This window comes from Euphorbia lathyris, chromosome 4, assembly GCF_963576675.1.
Source record: "Euphorbia lathyris chromosome 4, ddEupLath1.1, whole genome shotgun sequence".
Taxonomy (NCBI): Eukaryota; Viridiplantae; Streptophyta; class Magnoliopsida; order Malpighiales; family Euphorbiaceae; genus Euphorbia; species Euphorbia lathyris.
Genome location: NC_088913.1, coordinates 87728974 through 87733988, shown reverse-complemented (window position 1 = coordinate 87733988; position 5015 = coordinate 87728974). Strand labels below are relative to the sequence as shown.

At 33.4% G+C, this 5015-nt stretch overlaps 1 long non-coding RNA gene and 1 other non-coding gene across 2 annotated transcripts; one reads left to right on the top strand and one right to left on the bottom strand.

Moving 5' to 3' along the window:
* The first annotated feature begins 502 nt into the window (after nucleotides 1-502).
* TRNAG-UCC (transfer RNA glycine (anticodon UCC)) lies at nucleotides 503-574 on the top strand. Its single transcript has one exon. It is a non-coding gene; the product is annotated as a tRNA-Gly (tRNA).
* Nucleotides 575-1238: 664 nt separating this feature from the next.
* On the bottom strand, nucleotides 1239-4556 carry LOC136227536 (uncharacterized). The gene is made up of 4 exons (XR_010688119.1): nucleotides 4329-4556; nucleotides 3481-3605; nucleotides 2860-3098; nucleotides 1239-2244 (listed from the first exon to the last, which is right to left on the bottom strand). It is a non-coding gene; the product is annotated as an uncharacterized lncRNA (long non-coding RNA).
* Between the last annotated feature and the right edge of the window lie 459 nt (nucleotides 4557-5015).

Sequence of the window (5015 nt, the reverse complement as noted above, 5' to 3'; positions counted from 1 at the left end):
TCCATACTCAATGTCATTCCTATTAAACATGACGCTCATTTTCTCTCTTACCTCTTGACCTTTATTTAACATCAAATAATCGTTCTTCACGATCAATCTCTTCTTCGCTCTGAAATCTGAAATTTTTTTTTTCTTCTCCACCGTTTTCGGAAATATGAGATACGAAAGAACCTTTCCTTTCATTTTTTTTTAAATTTGCATAATTACATTTATATTAAATGATAAAAAAAACTTCCATCAATGTAAATAGGAACTCATAACTTCTCCACTCATAGATAGACTCTCAAACATTAGACAACCCCAACCCGCGCATATTGTATCAATTTTTCACTTTTCAACAAGTATACATAAAATCAGATTAGCATGGTCATTCCACGAAAAGTAACAAAAATTATGAATTGTGAACACAACTTCTAAATTCTCTATTATGAATTGTGAACACAACTTCTAAATAGAGAATTTTTAAAATAATATAAATAAAAAGTAGAAATTTAATATTAAAGCGTTTGTAGTCCAACGGTTAGGATAATTGCCTTCCAAGCAATAGACCCGGGTTCGACTCCCGGCAGACGCAGTTGTCCCTTTATTATGGAGCAGATTAGAAATTTTCTGAAAATCCATACGAAGTCGGACCCGCCATACTAGGTGAATATGGCCGCAGGAACAAAAAAATGTCAGTGCAACCGCTGAACCGCCATACTAGGTGATTATGCCTATAGGAACAAAAAAATGTCAAAGTAATTGTTTTTTTTTTTTTTGAAGCTTGTCCTTAATAACGTGTTGCTTGAAATTGAGATTTCGTTTCGATAAAATCATTTTAGTTTGTTCTGTTTTATAGTCATAAACAGTAGTTTTGCTTTTTTATATATAATATTTCAAAACCCTAAACTATACGAAGCCCTTAAAATTATCCATTTAGTCTCTGAACTTGTAAGAAAACCGAAAGACCTCGAGTTCAGATGTTTTTATGGAAATTTGTATACTATCCTTCCTATTGATTTTCATATTAGGGAAAAGCTTATGGATATTGATGAACTTTGTCCCTTTTGGAAAAATTATTCATAAAATAGTTACCACATTTTAGATTTTCATTCTAATAACTGTATCATTTGAATTCTTTCGTTAAAAGAATTCTTTCTTTATTAATAACTTATTTTGGAATCTTAAATCATCAGCACGCTACATTTTCCATTTGAGGCTAGTAATTGGGATGAAGACAAAAATAATGTAACAGAAAATGAGAATACTTTGATTTGTCCCATATATATCCCATGTGCCCGTGTTCACAGAGTATCAGACATACATCAAATGCCGAGCAATCAAGAAGTGTCCTAAATTTAACATTGTTGCAAAATGGCAATGTAAGAAGACATAAGAAGCTATTATTATCAACATATAACATTAATACAAAATTGCAGCTGAAGTTATTATTAATAATCCTAATAAGTCTTTGCTCCCTCGTGCTTTATGTCGCTTGCTTCATTCAGTTACCTAACATGCTTTGTGTAAAGGGAGACTAATCTTGTAATCATAATATATAATAGGGAGAGAGTGACTTTTATATAGCAATGAAATATTGTAATAGTCGTTGCTTATAAACCTCGACTTGGTATAAAAAACACTATAGGGTGAGCGACGAGTCCAATATGACAGGTCACTCCCCCTATAGTGTTTTTTATACTAAGTCGAAGTTTATAAGTAACGACTATCACAATGTTTCATTGTGATACAAGAGTCACTCTCTCCCCATTACATATTATGATTACAAGAATAGTCCCCCTTACACTTTGCACTTGCCCTTCGCAAGACCTTCCTTGACTTCGAATGCTGACTCTCCATATTGGAGTTTATCTGCCAGATCCATTGCTGTCTCGCCTTGATTATTGATGGCGTTGACATCTATGGATGTATAGCGTAGAAAAACGTTCACTATCTGACCACTTTTGTTTTGCATAATTTTCCAGTTTCATGTGTCCTAATTTTCCAGTTTCAAGCGAAACTTGAATTATGTGTGCTTTGGTAACAATTGTTGGAAAGAGATCCACTCATTTACCCCGCATAATCAAAAGAAATTTCTTGAATTGAATCCTTGGATATATAATGTAATGAGAACTGGGACCAATTCTCACTTACTTACCGAATCTAGGAACATTTCAACCAATGCCATTGCATCTATTGTCACAGTTCCTGAACTCTTGGATGATTCCATAAGTTCATTGGCTCAAAGTTGAGATCCTTGCTTAGCTGCAAAAAAAATTCCACTCAAAATCCATTGCCAGGCAACTTGTTTCACCAAAAATCACCATAAAACGTGATAAAGATATGCAAAACATTTATTCAAGTTATTGAAAATTCGTAGAAATACCTTATTAGGAACCATGTTGAACAAATAGGAATGAGAATGAAGGGGCATGGGTTGAAGAATCATGACCCGAAACATTTCATACAAGTTTTCAGAGAATTTCGACTTCCGAAACATTTTGGAAACTTAAAACGCTTTGAAATCAAAATTCCTGTGCAGCGTTGGTCTCAGCTAGTGATAATTTCTATGCTTTAGTCTTCCATAATAACACAAGACATTTTATTCAACTCAAAAACAACTATTAAAATCAAATAGTACTTCAATGTGATAGTGAAATATATATGAGAATTCAAACATCATTTAGCTATCTATTCGATTTCAATCAAGTGAAGAGCAATGAGAAAGAAAGAGGACAGACATTTGCAAGTACTAACAATGAATACCTGTATATATACTTATACAATGCTCAAACAATCATACTTGATGCTTCTACTGAGAAACAAGTGCAAGAAAAGTAGAAAGAAAAATAGGAAAGACAAGACGAAGTAGAAAATTACTCCGTAAACATGCGGAACTGCAATGACACTGCAATAAGAGAAGAGAAGAAATTGGCCATTCGCATAAACTCGAAGTGTTGCAGTGGTGCCTCCGTACCTTTTGCTGGTACAACCACACTTAACTTCAATGTAATCACTTTCTTTAGTGTATGCAACCATCTCTTTTATTTCCTCCTCCCCAAATAATGTTTCACTCCCATTTACTTCTCTTTCCATCAATCCATTTCTACCTTCTGCATCTGCATTTTTATATATAATACAAATTTCAAATTAGGAGGTTATTTTTGTGCAGGCTAACAAACAAATTAAGTAAAATAAAGTAAACTTCTACCTTCTAAGTTAAGTATATAAGGTTAGGCAAACTAGTTTCTAATTTTCTCTTTAAATATTTTTTTTTGCAACTAAACACTCGAGTGCCTTTTTCAATTTTCGTAGAAAATGTTGCAAGAAAATGGCCCTTATTTTCCATAAGGGTAAAAGACCTCTCTGCATCATTTTTGTAAATAATTAATGCCATTTTCCTCGGCTAATAGTCCACAAAAGTGTTTGACAATTGAGGTTATGTAAATAACATGCATGCAGAACTGTCCACACATGATTGTGTTTATATGATAAACTTACCAGTTTAAGTGATTTTGGGGATTAAGAGCGAAACTATCTTCTGGTTCTCACGCAGATGGTCTGAGGCATATATGCCATAAGCCTATCAATTTCAGGAGAATTTGAAGTCTTACCATCTCTTGGCCCTGTCCAATGTGAATAAGTATAGATTTTGTCAAGCTAATTTCACTATACAAGTAAATGAACTTGAAAATTAGCAAATATCTAAGCTAATGGTGATATATATGTAAATAAGGGGTAAATTACATCCATGGCCACTGAATTATACTCATTTTCACATTGTGGTCACTAAACTTCAATTCTTCCTAGTATGGCCATTGAACTTTACACTTTGTTTCACCGGAGACTTTCCGGAAACTGATAAAATCGCATTGAATCTCGGCCATGGGTGTAATTTACGAATCACTATTTCTGATTTCGAGTTTCTTATCATGAAATTGGATCTTGCACACTTAATTGTCTCCAGATCATGGAGTCTTCCACCGAACGAGAAAAACCTTGTTTACATCGCCAGGCTCGCTGAATTCACAAATGCTCATCTATAAATTCACTCTCATCAAAATTCAGAGGATCATATAATCTCTTTTTTTCACCTTAATGAGCCCAAAATTACTTCCTAACATCTAGCACTGAGATGGAATGACTGAAATGATTGTTTAGCCTTCTGATGCGTTTTATTAAGACTTAACTTGGGGGTGTTAAAAGGTTTCTGAGATAAAGGACCATGCCAAATAATAACCTAGGTTCTCTTCTTTAATTTTCAATTTGCCATAACCAAATAGTAATGATCACAGAATTCCGATTAAAACATAAAATCCAATAAAGCAAAAGTACACAGATTTACTTACCCAGAAGTAGCTGCCCCGATTTACCCGGATTTTCGGGTGATTTTGTATGGGTTCATGACTATCAGTTTGATCGTCGACTTAATCGCAATCTCATCTATCAACAGCACAGCAAGTTTACACAGATCTCCGGCGAGATGGAGGGGTGGCTATCGCACGACGGAGAAGACACACCCCTCAAAACTTCTTCCGATACAAACGAGTGAGGTAGGTCTTGAATTTGTAGGTGTAAGAACAGAACACCTCATCTGATCTGTCAAACTTATCCAGTTTTCATTTTTTTTTTCTCTAATATTTAAAATCTATTTATTCCTTTTCAAAAAAAAAAAAAAACAAATATACTGTATTTCAGTGGGGGAATCATCCGGGTTCAAACATATCGGTAAAAATTTCAAAACGTAAAAAAAAAATCGAAATTAACTGTGTGTTTGACAGTAAATTTTCAAAGTCCAGCCCGCTATGACTGGACAAAGTTTTTTTAACCTCTAATGTATTAAAACTGTAAAAATGTTATTATTTTTTTAGAAACTAGAATTGAACTAATAGAAAATTAAACATGTTTACTTTTTTTTTTATGGTAAAGACATAATAAAAATAAAAATTAAATATGTTTAATTTTTTTAATGGTAAATACATATTAAAAATGGATTCAAATGTGTTTTCAAAAATACAGGTGGAATTCTGAAAGCC